Consider the following 24,643-nt stretch of genomic DNA (forward strand, 5'->3'; position numbering starts at 1 on the left):
ATAAACTTAAAATGGATGAAATCTTCGGGTAGATTGGATTTTCTCCACAGACGTTCGGCGCACCTGGAGCACCGCTGCAGGAAACGTGTTTGCACCGTGTGCCAGGGTTGTCGCCGTCTGCGTTGTAGCTTTTGATAAAGATCGCATAGATCGAAACGCGTAAAGCTTGTCCCATGTGTATTGGCAGTAGTCCTGGAGAGTGAATTTGTCATCTGACCATTTGTTTTTAATGAGAAGAAATAAAGCAATTCATTACGTTTTAACGCAGCTGGAACTACTCATCTTGTTTTCTCTATGGATTCCACATCTGTCAGGACGAAGTTCTGAGGTTTCTGCTGTGGTTGCTGGTGAGCTGGCTATATTTTGTATATTTTTGTGGGTACTGTGGTGACACATATGTGGTACATATGTGGCGCCCCTGAGGCTCAGTCGCCACAGAGGTACTGCACCTTCTCCTAAGGTGTAGTGCCTTACCGACTATGTAAGTTGGGAACTCCTTTCCACACTCCAACACCTGCATCCCACACACAGGATAGTTCAGTAGGTCCACCTAGCAGCTTCAGGCTGGGGGTAGCAGAGCAGCCTTCGTGGAACCCTGCTTCGTAACACGAGATGTGCTGGGAGGTGGGTGGAGTTAGAATAAAAGAGGGGGAAAGCTTAGAATTGGAGGTCAGTCTGACAGAAGGTCAGAGGAGTAGGAAGTGACTGAGACAGGAGTGAGGATCCCTGGAAGCGGGATGGAGGAAGGAGTGCTGCAGCTGCCTCAGTGACCTGAGCCAGCTGGCAGGGGAAAGTGAACAGAAGGAGAAAGAGACGTAGAACTGCAACTTAAGCTTCCATAAGAGAGAGAAGGAACAGCGCAGAACGAAGGAGTAGGAGAACAGAGAGGAGTTATGGGTTGGAAGAGGAACCCTGCCTATAGGTTCTCAGCGCAAGGCCGGGGCCCGCTCCCCGAGGTTGTATGGACACTTATGGTTCTGCAGCAGACACCGGTGGAGTAGTAGGCTGTAAATGCACTACTCCCATCTAAGACTTGGGACACAACAGCAACGCGGATAGAGAGCCGGGACTTAGGAGGTCCCTGATCAGGCTATAGCTGTCTGTCATACAAGTAGAGTTAGGAACATCTGACAGGAGGAACTTCAGAGTAACCACGGTACTAGAGCTCTTCACACTAAAAGGCACAATAGAGGAGTCGTTCAGGACAGGTACATGTTGCCGGAGTGTTGGTGAGGAGAAGCCTAACTTGCCCGGGAGGTTGATTGAGTCTCTGCCCTGGAGGACACGGCATGGAAGCGGGCACCAGTGGTTACCAAGAACTGTGAGTAAAGCGTTGAAACTGCAAGCCCTGGTGTCTTCCAGTTATTGTGCGCCAACACCGTCAGCACCACTACATCTGGGTATCATCCTTTACACTACCTGCGCCTACACACTGCCCTAGGGCTACAGCTTCACCTGTGGGGAGCTATACCGTCTATGCTGCAACACACCATCAGCCCCAGAGGATCTTCACGCAGCGTTGGCTTAACATCTTGCTTGCCAAACACCACAGGTGGAGTCACGAACTATTCAATTCCATTAACCACACACCACCATTGACATTGGGCGCCCAGGGCAACGGACCGGGTCACAGCTACCGTGATACTTTCCCCCTGACATCGACCCGGTACCGAGTACCCCACAGCCCTGGGACTGAGGGCGACCCACATGTAGGGGGTAAGGTGGGGACACTATACTATACATGTAGGGGGTACTGTGGGGACACTGTACTGTACATGTAGGGGGTACACTGAGGACACTGTACATGTAGGGGTACTGTGGGGACATTTTTCTTTGGGTCACTATGGGGACACCATACTGTACATGTAGGGGGTACTGTGGGGATACTATACTGTACATGTAGAGGGAACTGTGGGGACACCATACTGTACATGTAGGGGGTACTGTGGGAACATCGTACTGTACTTGTATGGGGTACTGTGGGGACACTGTACTGTACATGTAGGGGGTACTGTGGGGACACCATTCTGTACATGTAGGGGCTACTGTGGGGAAACTGTACTGTACATGTAGGGGGTACTGTGGGGACACTACTGTACATGTAGGGATTACTGTGGGGACACTACTGTACATGTAGGGATTACTGTGGGGAAACTGTACATGTAGGGGGTACTGTGGGGAAACTGTACTGTACATGTAGGGGGTACTGTGGGGACACTGTACTGTACATGTAGAGGGTACTGTGGGGACACTACTGTACATGTAGGGGGTACTGTGGGGACACTACTGTACATGTAGGGATTACTGTGGGGAAACTGTACATGTAGGGGGTACTGTGGGGAAACTGTACTGTACATGTAGGGGGTACTGTGGGGACACTACTGTATATGTAGGGGGTACTGTGGGGACACTGTACTGTACATGTAGGGGGTACTGTGGGGACACTGTACTGTACATGTAGGGGGTACTGTGGGGACACTGTACTGTACATGTAGGGGGTACTGTGGGGAAACTGTACTGTACATGTAGGGGGTACTGTGGGGACACTATTGTATATGTAGGGGGTACTGTGGGGACACTACTGTACATGTAGGGGGTACTGTGGGGACACTGTACTGTACATGTAGGGGGTACTGTGGGGGAATTCACGGTCAGGTATTAGACTGTGTGTGTATGTTGGGGAATGGAATTGTCTGGGGCTAATGCTGCATGAGGGCCATAAAAGGGGTATCATAGTGGGTACAGACATTGAGGGGCTTCAGTAGGGGCACTATTTGTGTGCACATGCTGCAATACTTTTCCCTCTACCTGTCTTTAAGATTTGGGAGGTGGGCGCCTCTGTGACTGCACCAATGTACCGTTATGCCACTTGCTCCACTGAATATATTACATTGCACTTTGTGCACTACCCCTTAATACCGCCATTAAGTACTGAAAAAGAATCTGTGACCAGGTCATTAGTGTCCATATTTTACTCTTATTTTATTCTTGCTGCTCCCCTGAATATTTCATTTTTTTTCTTTTTTTTAATCCGCTATATGATTGCAGAGTTATTGGATTTTTCACTCCGTGCTAGTTTTTATGGTCTTTACAAGGGGGGGGTGTCTTCTAAGGATTCTCTGTGGATGAGTCTTTAGGCTTCAAAATTACCCTGAGAACCACGGACCCTTAATAAAGACCATAAAAATAAGTGCTAAACGCGAAGACTCTTATGTCTGGAATTCCATTAAAGAGGAAAGCACAACACTGAGGGGAGCAGTGGGAACAAGATAAAGTAACAATGAAGAAATGCTTTTTTTTTTTGCTGGGACTCTTTTGCTGGATTCGAATCGAATGTCGAAAACATTTGGATTCTGGTGGTTCATACATTTTGGGAAAATTTTGTACTGATTTTTAATTATTCCTAAAGGATTTTTCTTTTTAATTTTGTGTCCTGACTATTACAGGCACATGCCATTGGATCTGGATACGTGCACAGGATGAAGATGTGGCAGTGGACACCAACAGGCGGTGGAGGATGAGGGCAACTGTTTCCTAAAATATATATTCAGCTTACGAATCCAATTATTTGGATCTGAGCAGAGGATAGGACGGTATTAAAGACAAACAAACTCCTATTAATTGGTGCTTGAGTCTCGATGGAAACATCCGAGTCCTGACAACCGGAGCAACGCGAAGAGTTGTATGATTGACATGTGAGCTCAGCACAAATCCTCTGCCCACAGTCTGCTGGGAGAACCCGGCTCCTCGGCTCCAGATTATCACTAATTCCACTAAGCAGCATTCGCATCCAGTGTCCAGCTGTCATAACACCGGCACTGGATAATTGGACACGCCACAATGAGCTCTGACATCTTTCTATACACAGAGGGTCGGCGGTGGATCTCTTTGCTCGCAGCCCGTCTCACAGCTCTGTTTTCGGTACATTTCCAAGTAAATTGCATGTTAGCACTGTGCATGAGCGAGCAAGAGACATCCTGCATCAGCGAGCTCCTGACGAGAAGGAACATTGGGTGCGCGGGGGATTCCAGACGTGTTGGCCAAGTGAGGACCACAAACCCAATGGTCAGCCACAGCTGAAGACAAAAAACTAATGCTGGCCTACACTGATGTCTCTCTGTTAGGGTAGCGGATTGCACGGAATATAAAATATAGTGCGACCCGGGGTCCACCGTGCAGGGATGGTATACTGCTGCTACACAACAACAGACAGCGTGTAGTAAGATGCTCGCTGGACACCGGCGGGTAACCACTGACCCGGTGTGATAGGAACTGGGCAGAACCGATGCCGGAGCCTGTTAAACCTCACCGGCTACAGCTAGAGGAGCGCTAGTGTGAGGTCACAGGACACTGCTTCTGAGACACGAGAACAGTGCCCCTCTAGACCCACTAGCGTCCGGAACCGCTACTGTGGAGCCAGGGAGAGTTCCCCCTGGAACGCTGTGCCCTGTTAACCGTCACAGGGTGCAGCAAACATTATTCTACCGCTCTGAGCGTGTACCGTGTCTGCACTTGAGGTCGCCACTAACCAGCTTCACTATCTGTGCACGGCTCCGTACAGACGGATGCTGCGACACATGCGGTACGGTGATGCCTGTGCTGACTGGCACCCACTGGCGCTAACGGATGAGAGAGCTGACTGCACTGCGGCGCTAAGCAGTACCTGTACTGAGTGCTGACTCTAACTCTGCGACCCTAACTCATACACCACCAAGGGAGGGGAGTCATAATGAGTCATTCACCTGTCTCATACATCCATCATCACACACACACCATTATAACCATGAGAATTAATCTCTATCATAGCGCATGGCGGGGCGGCCATGCGAGGCTTTTATAGCCATGACCCTCCAGGACCTTCCTGAAGGTCCAATCAGAGGAGGAGCAGGACCTGAGCATGTGACCTCTGATCTCCAATGAGAGATCTTCCCATGGGCATGCTCAGTGGACCAAAAAAGGACTTAGTTCCTGTAGTAGCTCGCTGCTGACCAGCATGCGTTGCTATAGCTGGACCAGAGGTGGCAGCAGCAACCAAACCCACAGAGCTAGTCTGAGCAGAGCACAGGGACCGACGAGTCTGCTGAGCTGCTTCCTCTGTGGCCTGAGTGGAATGGGAGACCGTAGAAGGCAAGGCTCGAGATTCCTCCTGTGCAGCGGCAGGAACCCGTTGCCTAACAGTTCTCACTAGTCTCAGGAATCTCCTCGTTCTTCAGCCAAAAATCTCCATAAGAAGGTGGGGACTTTCTCTGTCAGATTTCCAGGTTGTGGTCTTGGCTGTTGGCGCAGGAACGTTTTTAGTGGTGCAGACATCAAGGTGAACCAGGGTTTCGGCACCTGATGGGGCAGACTAGATTCAGAAGGCGTACGAAGGTCCAAAAGTGCTGGGAAAGAAACCTGAAGGAGCAAGATGGAGTCAAAATCTGGAGCCAAAGACAAAACAGAGAGCGAAGTCAAGATGAAAGCCCGCGCCCCATGGGCACATCACATGGCATGCCCATTACCAGCGACTGTGGGATTTATGGACAGAGCATGAGATCGAGGGGCAGCTGAGGGGGAGGGAATGCCATAAATCTGTAATATCGCATGCCCCCTCAGTAGAAGACGTGGTGTGGTGTGGACCAGGGCCCATGTTAGGACGCGGAGCTGCACGATGGCTCCTCACACAGGGTTAACATATAAAGCAAGAAATGGAGATTATTAATAATTCACCGGTGGCGCGGCCTGACCTGACGGAGCCGGACAATCCTCACCGGGGCTGCGGGATTAAACAAATGTATTGTGATCTGATTCCTGGTGAGAAGCCAAATACATACTTATGAGCCGGAGAAGCATAACTCCCCACTGCCGTCCAGCACCGCACGCGGACATAAATCTCCGGCAGTATACTGCGAGAGTAATCTGCTCAGATGTTAGATATGGACAGTATAGATCTACTGAGCGGCTGGAGATGGTGTAGTGTCGGTGGTGGGGTGCCGAGCTGGGGGGGGGTGGTCCTACTTTTATACCGCGCAGAGATGACAACAGAGACACGATGGAGGCAGATTCTGGGTGCAACAGGTCCAAGTTTATTTCTTCACTTGCCGTCCGACTGACGGCACACCTCGCGGCCCTCCGTTTCCAGAGCCGCTTCTCACACCGTACACTGGAGACGTGTCTGCACACACCGTCCCCTCCTTTACTGTCGACGCTCCTGACAGTTCCGTCACTGTGGCCGCCTTAGGCCCATTAACCAACAGCGCTTCTACTGCTCAGTCGTCGTGTCACATACGGTGTCTTACACCCAGTACCTCGTCTCAACTGCGGTCCTTTCCTGTCAGGACCACCCCCCTGACGTCCTCTCTCCTCAGTCCCCCTGGTCTGGATTCTCCTCAGAGTGCACAGACTGTCGTAGTCCTCCTGTCACTTGAGCTCCCCCTGGGGACTGGAATCTTCTGGAACCCTCCCTCAGAATTTATAGCTCACCCGGTTCCTTGAAACTGTCACTCCAACTGTCACCTCGCCCCCCATGACCAACGGTTTCTAAAGCCCTAAGCTGCTGTAAAGTCCTTTGCTCACACTCCACCCTGCCATCTAATGGTCATCCCAAGGTACTGCACGTCCACTACACTTTCCTAGTTGTTTCCCCACTGTAATCACTGACTCCTACCTACACTGTGCAAACCTATCTTTCTTCACTCTGACTAGTCCGTCCGTCCGTCAGGTCACCTTCCCTACACTCCCCCTTCCTTTGTCCATTGTCGTCCTCGACAATCGTCATCCCTGCCTTCGTCGTTCTGAATCTACACCTACATTCTGTTGTCGGACCAGAAGTTGAGCCAAACCCACTATCTGCGGGGGCCGAACCATACTGGGAGCACTATGCTCTGAGCAGCCTACTGCTACTCACCAGCGCGCACGCCACATGACAACGTCTTTCAAATTGGGCAAGGTACACCCGTATTCTCTCTACGGCGTGTATCTTTCCCCTACTGTTACCTTTCACTATCCGGTACGCCATGATCGAGGCCACTCACCTACCAGATCATTGCCGGCGCCCGCCTTTCCTTCTTCAGGGGTATCCGTGGTGTCGGGGGACCTGACCTAGGACGGCTGTCTTTCTCACATCTTCCCATTCATTTTCCTTCTTTCAATTACATGTCATGGTCGGCGTCCCGGTCTCCCAGACCTCAACTCTTAGATCCCTACAGGATCTCACACTTTCCTTTGGTCCCGCAGACCTTCCCTTAACCCGGACCTGTTGCATTTTACTTTGCATATTATACATCATACAACTTTATAATAGCACAAGTACCCCATTTTTTATAATTTTTTTTTTCATTTTCTCTTGCTTTTAAAACCAAAATATACCATAACATTGCATTTCCTCTTTCTTCCTCCCCCCCTTCCTTGGACCTGGACACGCCTCCACTTTTCCGTATCCCCGTTCTGTCAGGTAAACATATTTTCGTATATAAAGAACATAGAAAGAAGAAAGAAAGAGCGAGAGAAAATAGTTGCATCAGTTAAACAACAACAAAACTTTTTTCTAAATGCAACTGTCCTTATAATCTGCACAACGGTGCAACGAACTCCTGACAGTTCAATCCTCCTTCCGGTGGTCAGTAGTAAGGGACCCCACAACCGTGGAACTCCCAGAATGCAAGAAGTGTCCCTTTCTGCAAGTTAGTATAAACGAGCTGTCGCGGGGGTCGTGCTGCCGCCATGCCAGCCTCTCCCTTCTCATGGAGCAGGTTCCAGACTTCCTGCCCCCTGGCCCTCTTCTTCTCTATAACTCCTGCAACCCAAACAGAGGGTCCAGCATGAGCCCTGGAGTCCGGTGGGCGGGACTTAACCGAGGAAGGACGTGGATCAGAGGCGGCTGATGATTTTTGCGGCTCAACAGCCGCTGGGGCCAGGTGGCAAATGGGGACAACCGGGTCCTTGGAGGCTGGAATCACAAGGCCCACTAAGTCGGCCGCAGTCGACTTCAGCAGCGGCATAACCGCGGCCTCAGGACAGGCCGCATCCACTACTTCCAATGGAGCCGGAGTAACGGCCGGTTCCAACGACGCAGCTGCTATCAGCAGGGGTAACGCAGCAGCGTCTTCTTTGGATGACTTCCGCACTGGCGGCTCCAGGCGGGGTACCTCAGGGACTTGAGCAGGGGCCTCACACAACTCTGCATACACCACTGGGCCCGATGTACCCAGGCCTTCCAGTGCGCAGGGGGCAGCGTGCTGCGGCGGAATGATGAGGGCCGCTGGCGGAGGCACTGGTGGTGCCGGGGGTACTCTCACCTTCCCCGGCGCTGCGGCCTCCATCACATCAATACGCGGCTTCACCCGCAGCCTCCGTCCCTCGCTCCACTGTCCCGCGGGTCTTTCCCCCAAACTCGGGGGCTCCGCTGAGAAGTCCTCTGCTGGTATTGGTGGCGGCCGTTCTCGCTGACTCTGCTCAGGCTCCGCTCCCCAGCTCAGCATCCCGCTGCTCTCCCGTGGCTCTGAGGGCGACTTCTGGCATAGCTCCATCCCCTGCCGCCACTGCCACTCTAGGCGGCCGATGCCCCGACACCTGCAGAGTCTCATACCGTCCGTTGGGCAGCACTCGAATGGCATCAGACAGCCGCAGCCAAGTTTTTCTTCTGTGCCACTCCCTCTGTGAGGTGAGGTGTCGGCAGGCCTCTCCACCCTCCTGTCAGGGTCCAATATATGGAAGCGTCGATCTCCAGGCACATACTGCTTCCTTTTGGGATACGTTGGAGGGGGTCCCAGTCCATTCAACATGACTGCAAACACCCGGACCTCTCCTCTGCGCTGAAGCAACACCACCATACTGCACAGTACCTGGTACCGCCCCGGATCCTCTGCTGGCCACACAGATCCGCCACAGCGCTTCCCATTTGTATTCCACAGGTATGTCATTTGTAATCCACAGGTAATTGTAATCCAAACAGAGTAGTCCAAGTCCTTTTCCAGTCTTTGAGGCAGGCCTGCCGCAGAAGATGATGTATTAGCGGCGTCTATCCTGCCGACTACGCCAAATGTAGTGTCGGTGGTGGGGTGCCGAGCTGGGGGGGGTGGTCCTACTTTTATACCGCGCAGAGATGACAACAGAGACACGATGGAGGCAGATTCTGGGTGCAACAGGTCCAAGTTTATTTCTTCACTTGCCGTCCGACTGACGGCACACCTCGCGGCCCTCCGTTTCCAGAGCCGCTTCTCACACCGTACACTGGAGACGTGTCTGCACACACCGTCCCCTCCTTTACTGTCGACGCTCCTGACAGTTCCGTCACTGTGGCCGCCTTAGGCCCATTAACCAACAGCGCTTCTACTGCTCAGTCGTCGTGTCACATACGGTGTCTTACACCCAGTACCTCGTCTCTGCTGCGGTCCTTTCCTGTCAGGACCACCCCCCTGACGTCCTCTCTCCTCAGTCCCCCTGGTCTGGATTCTCCTCAGAGTGCACAGACTGTCGTAGTCCTCCTGTCACCTGGGCTCCCCCTGGGGACTGGAATCTTCTGGAACCCTCCCTCAGTATTTATAACTCCCCGGTTCCTTGAAACTGTCACTAACTGTCACCACGCCCCCCATGACCAACGGTTTCTAAAGCCCTAAGCTGCTGTAAAGTCCTTTGCTCACACTCCACCCTGCCATCTAATGGTCATCCCAAGGTACTGCACGTCCACTACACTTTCCTAGTTGTTTCCCCACTGTAATCACTGACTCCTACCTACACTGTGCAAACCTATCTTTCTTCACTCTGACTAGTCCGTCCGTCCGTCAGGTCACCTTCCCTACAATGGCGCTGCTGCCCATCACACTGACAGCAGCAGGAGCATGGCATATCCAAGAAAAACAGCACCATTCAGAGCTGAACTCACAGCAATCCCTGCTTATTCACCTCAAGCACTGAACTAGCACTTCTGGAACCTTCTCTCTTTACATCAGGCTCTGTACATTTATCCAGCAGAATAGTGAGTGCAGCTCTGGGGTATAAAACAGGATGTAACTCAGGATCAGTAATGTAATGTATGTACACAGTGACTGCACCAGCAGAATAGTGAGTGCAGCTCTGGAGTATAATACAGGATGTAACTCAGGATCAGTAATGTAATGTATGTACACAGTGACTGCACCAGCAGAATAGTGAGTGCAGCTCTGGAGTATAATACAGGATGTAACTCAGGATCAGTAATGTAATGTATGTACACAGTGACTGCACCAGCAGACTAGTGAGTGCAGCTCTGGAGTATAATACAGGATGTAACTCAGGATCAGTAATGTAATGTATGTACACAGTGACTGCACCAGCAGAATAGTGAGTGCAGCTCTGGAGTATAATACGGGATGTAACTCAGGATCAGTAATGTAATGTATGTACACAGTGACTGCACCATAGAATCATAGAATCATAGAATCATAGAATCGTAGAGTTGGAAGGGACCTCCTGGGCCATCTGGTCCAACCCCCTGCTCAAAGCAGGATTCGCTAAATCATCCCAGTTAGATGTCTGTCCAGCCTCTGTTTGAAGACTTCCATTGAAGGAGAACTCACCACTTCTCGTGGCAGCCTGTTCCACTCATTGATCACTCTAATGGTCAAAAAGTTTTTTCTAATATCTAATCTGTGTCTCCTCCCATTCAGCTTCATCCCATTGCTTCTAGTCTTTCCTTGTGCAAATGAGAATAAAGTTGATCCTTCTACAATGTGACAGCCCTTTAGATATTTGTAGACAGCTATTAAGTCTCCTCTCAGTCTTCTCTTTTGCAAACTAAACATTCCCAAATCCTGCAACCTTTCCTCATAAGACAGGGTTTGCAGACCGGTCACCATTCTGGTCGCTCTTTTCTGAACTTGCTCCAGTTTGTTGATGTCTTTTTTAAAATGTGGTGCCCAAAATTGGACACAATATTCCAGATGAGGTCTGACCAAAGAGGAGTAGAGGGAAATAATGACTTCACGTGATCTGGACTGTATGCTTCTGTTAATACATCCTAGAATTGCATTTGCCTTTTTTGCTGCTGCATCACATTGTTGACTCATATTCAGTCTGTGATCTATTAGTATACCCAAGTCTTTTTCACATGTGCTGTCACTTAGCCCTATTCCTCCCATTCTGTATATGCTTTTTTCATTTTTATTGCCCAGATGTAGTACTTTGCATTTCTCCCTGTTAAAAACCATTCTGTTAGTTACTGCCCACTTCTCCAGTTTATTTAAATCTTTTTGAATCCTCTCTCTCTCTTCTCTAGTATTAGCTATCCCTCCTAGCTTTGTGTCATCAGCAAATTTAATCAGTTTACCCTCAATTCCTTCATCTAAATCGTTGATAAAGATGTTGAACAATACAGGGCCCAGGACAGAGCCCTGTGGTACCCCACTTGAGACATTCTTCCAACTGGATGTGCAGCCATTTACGACCACTCTTTGGGTCCGATCACTAAGCCAGTTATGAATCCACCTAACAGTTGCCTTGTCCATTCCATACTTAGTCATTTTTTCAATAAGGATTGTATGAGAGACTTTGTCAAATGCTTTGCTGAAGTCAAGATATACTATATCTACAGCATTTCCTTGATCCACAGAATCACTATCCAGCAGAATAGTGAGTGCAGCTCTGGAGTATAATACAGGATGTAACTCAGGATCAGTAATGTAATGTATGTACACAGTGACTGCACCAGCAGAATAGTGAGTGCAGCTCTGGGGTATAATACAGGATGTAATTCAGGATCAGTAATGTATGTACACAGTGACTGAACCAGCAGAATAGTGAGTGCAGCTCTGGAGTATAATACAGGATGTAACTCAGGATCAGTAATGTAATGATGTAATGTATGTGCACAGTGACTGCACCAGTAGAATAGTGAGTGCAGCTCTGGGGTATAATACAGGATGCAACTCAGGATCAGCAATGTAATGTATGTACACAGTGACTGCACCAGCAGAATAGTGAGAGCAGCTCTGGAGTATAATACAGGATGTAACTCAGGATCAGTAATGTAATGTATGTACACAGTGACTGCACCAGCAGAATAGTGAGAGCAGCTCTGGAGTATAATACAGGATGTAACTCAGGATCAGTAATGTAATGTATGTACACAGTGACTGCACCAGCAGAATAGTAAGTGCTGCTCTGGAGTATAATACAGGATGTAAGTCAGGATCAGTAATGTATGTACACAGTGACTGCACCAGCAGAATAGTGAGTGCAGCTCTGGGGTATAATACAGGATGTAACTCAGGATCAGTAATGTAATGTATGTACACAGTGACTGCACCAGCAGAATGGTGAGTGCAGCTCTGGGGTATAATACAGTATGTAACTCAGGATCAGTAATGTAATGTACGTACACAGTGACTCCACCAGCAGAATAGTGAGTGCAGCTCTGGGGTATAATACAGGATGCAACTCAGGATCAGTAATGTAATGTATGTACACAGTGACTGCACCAGCAGAATAGTGAGTGCAGCTCTGGGGTATAATACAGGATGTAACTCAGGATCAGTAATGTAATGTATGTACCAGGACATCTTGGAGCACTTCATGCTTCCCTCTGCCGGCAAGACATCTTTTTGGAGATGGAAATGTCATTCTCCAGCAGGACTTGGCTCCTGTCCACACGGCCAAAAGTACCAATACCTGGTTTACACACAACAGTATCACTGGGCTTGACTGGCAGCAAACTCGCCTGACATTAACCCCATAGAGAATCTATGGAGTATTGTCAAGTGGAAGATGAGAGACACCAGACCCCACAATGCAGACGAGCTGAAGGCTGCTATCAAAGCAACCTGGGCTTCCATAACCCCTCAGCAGCGCCACAGGCTGATCGCCTCCATGCCACGCCGCATTGATGCAGTAAATGATGCAAAAGAAGCCAGACCAAGTATTGAGGGCATTTACTGAACATACATTTCAGGAGGACAACATGTTGGATTTTACTATCAATTTTCCAGCTGGTGTTATAAAGTATTCTAATTTCCTGAGATAATGACTTTTGGGTTCTCATTGGCTGTAAGCCATAATCATCAACATTACCAGAAATAAACCCGTGAGATAGATCCCTCTGTGTGTAATGACTCTATAGAATATAGGAGGGTCACTATTTGTATTGAAGAACTGAAATAAATTCACTTTTTGATGATTTTCACTTTGTATGTAATTGTAGATTGTTTTGCATTATAGTCTCAGCTGTGTGGATGATGAGGGACTTTTGTTGACAGTTTTGCTTTTATCTTCATTATCACAGTTTGCGCCAATTGTAGTAACGTGCTGGAGATGTTTGATGTTTTTGCGGCATCTTAAGCTTCACCAGAATCTTCCAGAGTTATCGATGGCTGTTGTGTATGATAGAATATTGTTAACTCTTTGTTATCAGTGTAGTGGGTTATTACCCTCGTTATTACTCTGGTCGCAGCAGCGATGTCGGGGTTACTATCGCTCTGGTTTCTCGCTCAGTGATTTGCATCGGTCGCTCTTGATCTCGGCGTCGCTTCTTCGTCTCATCCATAAATACTCTGCGCTGCTGAGAGTTGTGATTAGTTTTCCTGTAAGCGCCGTCTCTTCCTCGCAGGTTATGGTTTTGGGTATGTGTTCGGTGGCACCGGGAGGCTCAGGGTCAGTTTCACTATTTATTACCGTACCTTGGATCGTGGCCACCGCTGTTGTCACTCAGCTTTCCCAGGCTCCGAGAGGCAGACTCTCCGGCGCCTGCAGTGGGAGCGGGATGTAGTGCTGTGCTCTTCTTACCTTTATTTTATAAGACTTGCATTGGAAGTGAATATATGGAGGATCCTGCTCCCCAAAAACACAAAGTATTAGTTTTATACTCTACTCACATCCAGAGCTGCAATAAGAATTCTGCTGTTAGTTCTGTTAACTATCAGGCTATAGTTACTCTCTTTCCTCTTTTGGTTCAGGTTTTGTACTCTCCAGTAATGTAACACACATGCGCCTCACAGCAGAATTGTGAATGCAGCTCTGTATGTAACTGGTGAATAAGAAATGTCATATAACATAATTCAAGGAAAATACCAAGAAAGAGAAAACTAAAAGGGCGCTCATAGTTTTAGTGCATCGCGGTGGAGATAAAAGGTAAGGAGGCGAAGGATTGCAGATCTGTATGTCTTATGCTGAATTTGGCACGAGACGATTGCATTGCATGTATTCAGAAATGTCCAAATCCTAAAGCGCTGGCTGCTGAGTCCAGCCAAAGAAATACCAAGCATAAAGTAATCTGAGCCATAAACAGATTACAAATATTTTGGAAAGTATCGGCCCATCCCATTGTCTTCACATTTTTATGCAACTTTTGTATTTCCCTATCTCTAACCCTAACCAAAGCCCTAGTCCTATCCAAAGACTTAACCTTATATCTAACTCTAACCCTAATCTTAACCACAAACCTCGCCCTAATCCTATCCAAAGACCTAACCTAGTATCTAACCCTAACCCTAATGTTTACCATAAACCTCGCCCTAACCCTATCCAAAGACCTAACCTAGTATCTAACCCTAACCCTAATGTTAACCATAAACCTCGCCCTAATCCTGTCCAAAGACTTAACCTTATATCTAACCCTAACCCTAATGTTTACCATAAACCTCGCCCTAATCCTATCCAAAGACCTAACCTTATATCTAACTCTAACCCTAATGTTTACCATAAACCTCGCCCTAATCCTATCCAAAGACCTAACCTAGTATCTAACCCTAACCCTAATGTTTACCATAAACCTCGCCCTAATCCTATCCAAAGACCTAACCTTATATCTAACCCTAACCCTAATGTTTACCATAAACCTCGCCCTAATCCTATCCAAAGACCTAACCTTATATCTAACTCTAACCCTAATGTTTACCATAAACCTCGCCCTAATCCTATCCAAAGACCTAACCTAGTATCTAACCATAACCCTAATGTTAACCATAAACCTCGCCCTAATCCTATCCAAAGACCTAACCTTGTATCTAACCCTAATGCTAACCATAAACCTCGCCCTAATCCTATCCAAAGACTTAACCTTATATCTAACTCTAACCCTAATCTTAACCACAAACCTAGCCCTAATCCTATCCAAAGACCTAACCTAGTATCTAACCCTAACCCTAATGTTAACCATAAACCTCGCCCTAATCCTGTCCAAAGACTTAACCTTATATCTAACCCTAACCCTAATGTTTACCATAAACCTCGCCCTAATCCTATCCAAAGACCTAACCTTATATCTAACTCTAACCCTAATGTTTACCATAAACCTCGCCCTAATCCTATCCAAAGACCTAACCTAGTATCTAACCCTAACCCTAATGTTAACCATAAACCTCGCCCTAATCCTGTCCAAAGACCTAACCTTATATCTAACCCTAACCCTAATGTTTACCATAAACCTCGCCCTAATCCTATCCAAAGACCTAACCTTATATCTAACCCTAACCCTAATGTTTACCATAAACCTCGCCCTAATCCTATCCAAAGACCTAACCTTATATCTAACTCTAACCCTAATGTTTACCATAAACCTCGCCCTAATCCTATCCAAAGACCTAACCTAGTATCTAACCATAACCCTAATGTTAACCATAAACCTCGCCCTAATCCTATCCAAAGACCTAACCTTGTATCTAACCCTAATGCTAACCATAAACCTCGCCCTAATCCTATCCAAAGACCTAACCTTATATCTAACTCTAACCCTAATGTTTACCACAAACCTAGCCCTAATCCTATCCAAAGACCTAACCTAGTATCTAACCCTAATGTTAACCATAAACCTCGCCCTAATCCTATCCAAAGACCTAACCTTGTATCTTACCCTAACCCTAATGTTAACCATAAACCTCGCCCTAATCCTATCCAAAGACCAAACCTTGTATCTTACACTAACCCTAATGTTAACCATAAACCTCGCCCTAATCCTATCCAAAGACCTAACCTTGTATCTAACCCTAACCCTAATGTTAACCATAAACCTAGCCCTAACCCTATCCAAAGACCTAACCTTATAGCTAACCCTAACCCTAATCCTATCCAAAGACCAAACCTTGTATCTTACACTAACCCTAATGTTAACCATAAACCTCGCCCTAATCCTATGCAAAGACCTAACCTTGTATCTAACCCTAACCCTAATGTTAACCATAAACCTAGCCCTAACCCTATCCAAAGACCTAACCTTATAGCTAACCCTAACCCTAATCTTAACCATAAACCTAGCCCTTATCCTATCCAAAGACCTAACCTTGTATCTAACCCTAACCCTAATGTTAACCATAAACCTAGCCCTAACCCTATCCAAAGACCTAACCTTATATCTGTCATGATCACGTGTGTCAGGACGCAGATGATGTCGCAAGGCGAACCCATAACACACGTGACCCTGGATACACCGCCTCCAGTGGGGCGAATTTAAATAATAAAGCGTGCAGGTGGATACGCCGCCTCCACCTGGCGGATTTAGGTATTACACGCTATGCAAACATATCTGGAAACACCGCCTCCAGTAAGGCGCATTTAAATAATAAGGGGGGAACCTGGGTAACTATAACAATGGTGGGCCCTGCGGTAGGGAATGGGAAATTGGAGACCTCCTGAGCTCCCCCGAGCCAGTGTCCCTGCACTCCTAACGTTCCCTATGCCGGTTTCGCACCGGGCGCCGCACGCGTACCTCAACGCCCTTGCTCGCCCTGAACCTAAACCCTCACTAGGGAATAGGTCGGTGCGGAAACTAATCCCACCACTGCACTAACAACACACATGAGGAAAGAGACAATACAGGGGAAACACCACTTAGCTTTGCTCTGTTGCGTGCGCTCCTAGCAACAGAGCCCTCCACCTGAGTGCATCTTCTCCTCCACCCTGATCCATCACATAACTGGATCCGTCACCATCGTGCAGCCTGGGAGCAGAGTCCATCACCACTTGCAGCAGTCCAGTACACAGAGTCCCAAGATGAGTCCAGCCTCTGCCAAGAATCCAAGCATGCTCGAGTCCAGTTCTCAGCAACCAAGTAGAGCATGCTGAGTGCAACTCTCTTCCAAGTCGCCACTCCTCCAAGCCATGCCCGCACTTCCCGCCGACACCACAAACTGTGACTCCACCAAGCCATGCCAGTCCTTCCTGCAGACACCATTAGCTGGCACTCATCCTCTCTGGCTGACTGCGCAGGACTCCTATCCCGCTCCATCCTTCCACCAGGCTCTCCAACAACTCAGAAGGAAATATCACCAGCGGTGAGTGAACCCCCTAAGCACACCTTTATAGGGAGTCACACCTGATCCCTAATTAAGTGAACATTAACCTAAACCTATGGTGCGATACCGCTAACCACCACCGGGGACAGTCAAAACACCTTTAAACTCAACCAAAGTAAAAAAAGTTCACTTTGTGCTTTTAATACCGCCAGATCCAACACTGGATCATGACAGTACCCCCTCCTTAATGAGGGGCCTCTGGACCCTCAAGACCACCCCTCATTAGGGAAACACCTACAGCGGGGACGCCCAGACCCTGAGTTCACCCACCATTCCCTGACACTTCAGGTTTATGACAAACACCGCTGATATTGGCAATACATGTTCCTTTTGGAGGCACCACTCATCTCCACAGCGCCGACCTGGGGAACGAGATTATGTATGTGTAGGTTTGCTCAGAACTGATCAGACTCCACAACACATTTCCACAAAATGTTTTTTGGTGGCACACATACACGCTCGTTCACACACAGGTCCGGACCTGAACGTTTATTGCACACATACATGTCATAACTTGGTGAACTCACTCCGGACTCAGAGGCGTCCCCCTGTGTCACCACACTCACACCCCCACTATTCACCAAGGGACACACCCTCCAACCCTTTCACCATGAGGTCTGCGCCTCCTAGGGTTGGTTAATGGCGAGGGTAGAGATTTGTCCCTACTCCCCCGCAGCACACCTGCTGCACACACCAGGAGGAGAAGGGGACCGGGAAATGGAGGAAATATACTCTCGCTGGTCGCCTCCACACGACCAGGAGGGCGGCTTCTTCGATGGTATGAAGATTTGGCGTAAACCCCGCGGACTATCACACCAGTCAGCTCACCACAGGGATGTACCCCTTCACCTCGGGGAATACCAGGCAGCTCCGTGGGGCACCATTCCTCCCACCTGCCTGGGTGCGCCCGCCTGCATGAACCAGTCCCGCTCCCCAGCAGCGACTCTAGGGGGCTTTTAGCCAGACCGCAGCCGCCATTTTTTTTTTTTTTTATTTTCTGGTTAGCTGAGCAGAGGCCCCAGACCCTGATAACTGCTGCTGCAGCGGCTCTAACACCCCATGCCGCTCCCCACTCACCTCAGTGAGGCCCGGCAGCAATTACCACAGGTCTCCACATGGCCAAAGCTCACCAGAAAAAAAAAAACTGTAAGGGCTGGTGATAATGTCATGATCACGTGTGTCAGGACGCAGATGATGTCGCAAGGCGAACCCATAACACACGTGACCCTGGATACACCGCCTCCAGTGGGGCGAATTTAAATAATAAAGCGTGCAGGTGGATACGCCGCCTCCACCTGGCGGATTTAGGTATTACACGCTATGCAAACATATCTGGAAACACCGCCTCCAGTAAGGCGCATTTAAATAATAAGGGGGGAACCTGGGTAACTATAACAATGGTGGGCCCTGCGGTAGGGAATGGGAAATTGGAGACCTCCTGAGCTCCCCCGAGCCAGTGTCCCTGCACTCCTAACGTTCCCTATGCCGGTTTCGCACCGGGCGCCGCACGCGTACCTCAACGCCCTTGCTCGCCCTGAACCTAAACCCTCACTAGGGAATGGGTCGGTGCGGAAACTAATCCCACCACTGCACTAACAACACACATGAGGAAAGAGACAATACAGGGGAAACACCACTTAGCTTTGCTCTGTTGCGTGCGCTCCTAGCAACAGAGCCCTCCACCTGAGTGCATCTTCTCCTCCACCCTGATCCATCACATAACTGGATCCGTCACCATCATGCAGCCTGGGAGCAGAGTCCATCACCACTTGCAGCAGTCCAGTACACAGAGTCCCAAGATGAGTCCAGCCTCTGCCAAGAATCCAAGCATGCTCGAGTCCAGTTCTCAGCAACCAAGTAGAGCATGCTGAGTGCAACTCTCTTCCAAGTCGCCACTCCTCCAAGCCATGCCCGCACTTCCCGCCGACACCACAAACTGCGACTCCACCAAGCCATGCCAGTCCTTCCTGCAGACACCATTAGCTGGCACTCATCCTCTCTGGCTGACTGCACAGGACTCCTATCCCGCTCCATCCTTCCACCAGGCTCTCCAACAACTCAGAAAGAAATATCACCAGCGGTGAGTGAACCCCCTAAGCACACCTTTATAGGGAGTCACACCTGATCCCTAATTAAGTGAACATTAACCTAAACCTATGGTGCGATACCGCTAACCACCACCGGGGACAGTCAAAACACCTTTAAACTCAACCAAAGTAAAAAAAGTTCACTTTGTGCTTTTAATACCGCCAGATCCAACACTGGATCATGACAATATCTAACCCTAACCCTAATGTTAACCATAAACCTAGCCCTTATCCTATCCAAAGACCTAACCTTGTATCTAACCCTAACCCTAAGCTTAACCATAAACCTAGCCCTAACCCTATCCAAAGACCTAACCTTATAGCTAACCCTAACCCTAATCTTAAACATAAACCAAGCCCTAACCCTATCCAAAGACCTAACCTTATAGCTAACCCTAACCCTAATCTTAACCATAAACCTAGCCCTAATCCTATCCAAAGACTTAACCTTATCTCTAACTCTAACCCTAATGTTAACCATAAACCTAGCCCTAATACCATCCAAAGACCTAACCTTATATCTAACCCTAACCCTTGTCTTAACCATAAATCTAGCCCTAACCCAATCCCCAGACCTAATCCTGTCTCTAACCCTAGCCTTAACAATAAACCTAGCCTTAACCCTATTCCCATGCCTAACCACATCTCTAACCCTAGCCTTAATTATAAACCTAGACATAACCATATGTCCATAGTTATCATCATGTCTAACCCTAGCCTTAACTATAAACCTAGCCCTAACCATATCCCCAGACCTAATCCATCTGTAACCCTAGCCTAAACCAAAAATCTACCCACAAACCCTAACCATATCTCTAACCCAAGACAATTATAAACGTAGCCATAATCCTAAGTCCATACTTATCACCATGTTTAACCCTGACCTTAACTATAAACCTAGCCCTTACTCTATCCCCAGACCTAAGACCAAGTCTAAATCTAGCCTTAGCCATAAATCTAACCCTGTCTCCAGATGTATCCCGATCTGTAACCCTAGCCTCACTCTGTGACTGCAGACTTGTGAATTCTTATATTGAGCGCAGAGCTCATTGTGAGGTTATTCTGGATCTGGTGGTGAGGCCGAGCGACCATGTGACCGCAAGTATGTGATATTCGTATTTCCAGCAACACTCCAACTACACATGAGCGAGGCTGCACGTCTAGTCGGAATGCGACTGGTAATATGCATACTTGTGGTCACTTGATTGCTTAGTCTCACAGCCATCACCAGAGAAGCCTCACAACACACTCTGTGTTCAATGTAAGAACTCACAAGTCTGCAGTCACATAGTGTCTGCAGACTTTCGTGATAAACTTTGGCAGTCCCTTTACCTGTAAACCTAGCCCTAACCCTATCCTCAGGCCTAACCCTATCTCTAACCCTAACCCTAGTCTTAACCGTAAACTTAGCCCTAACCCTATCCCCATATCTAACCCAATTTCTAACTCTAGCCCTAACCCTATCCCCATACATAACCCAAATTCTAACCCTAGCCCTAACCCTATCCTCAGATCTAACCTCACATCAACCCTAGCCATAAACCTGGACCTAACCTTAAACCTACTCTTAGATCTAATGCTTTTCCCAACCCTCCAAGCTTTAGCTTTTTTCAACCTTGGTTTCTGCCAATGCAGAGCTCAGCAGTAAACATGAGTTTGTCATGGGCTGCTGCGCTCTGCATAGCCATAATTGATGTGACAATGCCTCCTTTGGCCGCCTTACTCCTGCAGCTTGCCGGCCACTTTGTAGGCACCCGCTGCGCCTAGAGCTGCGACAAAAAGATGCCACACTTGCCGATGCTCCTTGGTGCCTCTCCTCGGCTTTTCAGCGCATGTCTTTTGTGAATTGCTGCCAAGTAGAAGTTTCACGGATGTAATAACAGCCAGGGTGGGATTCCTGCTACATGTGCTTTCGTGCAGACCTCTACTCTCAGGGTCCTTTTATTATATTGGATTATTAGCAGGGAACAGATCTGGAAAAGTCTTATAGATTTCTACATTTCTGAATTTTGCCTCCACTTACATGTGGAGGACGATACACTGGACGCACCACCCAATATATCCGCGCCCCTATAAGAAAACATAGGCGGAGCATCACTAATGGACACATCGGGCAGGACGTACCCTGCCGGACCACGACTGTAACTTCTCTGATATCTAATTTCTTACCATTGAAGTAACACCAAAGAATGAACATTCTGCACAGGATCGAGTCCGACCCCTCCGAAAATCGGACGTGATCTCGATTTTAAAGTCCGGAAAACAATTTGTAACGACCGAATCCCTTCCACGAATGTCACAGCCTCCAATGGCCGCATGTGTCCTCTGTACTGTTTCTATGCATCACTTTTACTCTATCCTTCATTTCTCTTATTTACAGTGTGGTCTTGTTCATACATTTATCATCAGTTCTACTGTGCCTGTGAATATTCATCATTCCTGTCGACATAAATGTATCTCTTTATTATTGATTCCTTTCCTTATTGATTTCTTTCTGACGACTTGGCTGCAAACGTGTAAATTTTATTATTCGCATTTTTATAGCAAATCCGAATAATTTCTATTATTTACAGCCTGATTATTCTGCACGATGTCAGTCACACGCGTTCTGTATGGTGTATTCAGAGTTTCATGGCTTTCTTTGCCTATCTTTATTGCAGAGTTGTGACATCCTCTCACTATCCCGATTCACCCCATAATGGCAGCTGCACTTCTTGCCTTCGCTTTTCCACAGGCTCCCATGGTCCGTACTGATTGGCCAGCTGAGATGCACGTCTCCGCACACCACGCAGGCACTCATCTACATTTCTGCCTTATTGGATGAGATGCTCATGGCTCAGATCAGCAAAGTTGTTAAGAGAATTGAATTAGACTTGAAATTTACATAAATTCAGATTCTCCAACATTCACTTTTTTTGGTGATTCTCTTTTGTGCAAATTCACCAAAGTGGCAGCTTTTTACTGCAAAGGGGCTGAAAAACTGATACTTGTCCAGCCGACTGTCCGCTCCTCCGCTCCGTCCAGCCTCCTCTTCTCTCCAGTGTGCTACGCCCTATTCAGGCAACTTTTTCTGCTCCGATGCCGCGTAGGCCTAGTCCAAGGATGGTGAAAAGTGACATTGTGTGTTGGAGGAAAGAAAGGGCAAAATGGAATGAAAGATTAGAAAATAGGCAACCAGGTGGTGATGGGTTAATTTTCTTCCCCCCACATTTATTTACTTTCAGCCCAAAATACATGCCTTTTATTAAAAAAAAAAGTTGCCTATAAATGCGCCCACATTATTTAAGTTGTGCTTTATACTGCAGTTACATCCAGATCTTCTGATATTCTGATCATTTCCAGAGCTGCAATCACAATTCTGCTTCTCATCACGTTCACTACTCTAGTTACTGTACATTCATAGCTGCATTCACTGTTCTGCTGTTACATTCTTTCTTACACTCCATCATGTCGCCCCATCCCTGATATCGGTAGGTTCAGCCTCCTTTGGTCTAATGTATGTGTGGTCTGTATGTCGGGTTCCATGGAGACTTTTTACTCTACCCTTTATTATTACCCATCGAGTGATTGCTGCAGCCCACAATATTGCACGCCGCTCACTGTATGGCTGTGTGCTGTCAAACATTGTGCACACATATAATTAATTAATCAAGTGACAAAAAAGTCTCCATTAAGCCCAAGCTTAAGTCATACATTTTCAGCCGGAATAATGGAGGAAGATCACAAAAAGGCGGGCGGAATAAAGATGCTCCAGAATTGTGGTAATCCCAGTATTATGACAGACGTGTCAGGAGTGAGGAGAAATCCTCTAATCAATTAAACACACATGATGGGAGTCATTCTCTCTCCTTTTCCTCTCTGTCCAGCTCAGACCACTGAGACTACTTCTCCTGATGGCTGCAGAGTTAGCTGCAGGGACCTTAGTGGCCCCTACAGAAACAAAAGAAAAAAAAGCCCTGACCCCTAAATACAGACATCAGACCAAACCCTCTAAATTATGTCAACAACCATAGGCTGTCTAATCTTATATTCTGTCTAACATCTCATGTCTCCTAATTATCATCACGGTCATCTTCAGGTATCTCAGCCTGAGCTCATTCCACTGTGGCTTGTCTCATCCCACTGATAAGAGCTTCAATCCCCACAAGCACTTACACTTCTTATATCACCCCTCCCCCACTACAATCATCTTTCTACACCTTCCCATCCTCCTCCATCACTATAATTTTTATTATGCCCCCTTCCCCCTCCTCCCTCACTACAAACATCATTTTGCCCCCCCAAAAAACTCCTCGCCCACTGCAATCATCATTATCCCCCTCTCCTCTCTACCGCACTACAATCATCACCCCCTACCCACTCCTTCCTGACTTTAATCATCATTCTTTCCCTTCTCATTGCAACAATCATTTTTCTCCTTCCCACTCACCCTACAGTCAAAATTCATCCCTTTCCTCTCTCCTCCCCCATTACAATCATTCTCTCCCCATTACAATCATCATTCTTTCCCCGTAGAATCGTCATTCTCTCCTTCTATTACAATCATCATTCTTTACCCCAACTACAATCGTCATTCTCTTCCCCCAACTACAATCATTCTCTCATCCCCATTACAATCGTCATTCTCTCATCCCCATTACAATCATCATTCTCTCCTCCCCCATTACAATCATCATTCTCTCATCCCCATTACAATCATCATTCTCTCCTCCCCCATTACAATCACCATTCTCTCCTCCCCCATTACAATCATCATTCTCTCCTCCCCCATTACAATCGTCATTCTCTCCCCATTAGAATCATCATTCTCTCCTCCCCCATTACAATCATCATTCTCTCCTCCCCATTACAATCATCATTCTCTCCTCCCCCATTACAATCGTCATTCTCTCCCCATTTGAATCATCATTCTCTCCTCCCCCACAACAATCATCATTCTCTCCTCCCCCATTACAATCATCATTCTCTCCTCCCCCATTACAATCATCATTCTCTCCCCATTTGAATCATCATTCTCTCCTCCCCCACAACAATCATCATTCTCTCCTCCAATTACAATCATTCTCTCATCCCATTAAAATCGTCAATCTTTCTTCCACTACTACAATCATCATTCTCTCCTCCCTCATTCTCTCTGTCATGATCTGAATTTGATCTGACAGTTTTAAATTGCACAGGGTGAACTTTTTTTACTTTGGCAAGTGCCAAGTGACTTGACTGTCCCCGGTGGTGGTTAGTGGTATCGCACTTTAGGTTTAATGTGCACGTAATTATGAATCAGGTGTGGGGCTCTATAAGTGAGTCTCAGGGTGTGCTATC

This window comes from Dendrobates tinctorius, unplaced genomic scaffold, assembly GCF_039654945.1.
Source record: "Dendrobates tinctorius isolate UK_male_01 unplaced genomic scaffold, ASM3965494v1 ptg000237l, whole genome shotgun sequence".
Lineage (NCBI taxonomy): Eukaryota > Metazoa > Chordata > Amphibia > Anura > Dendrobatidae > Dendrobates > Dendrobates tinctorius.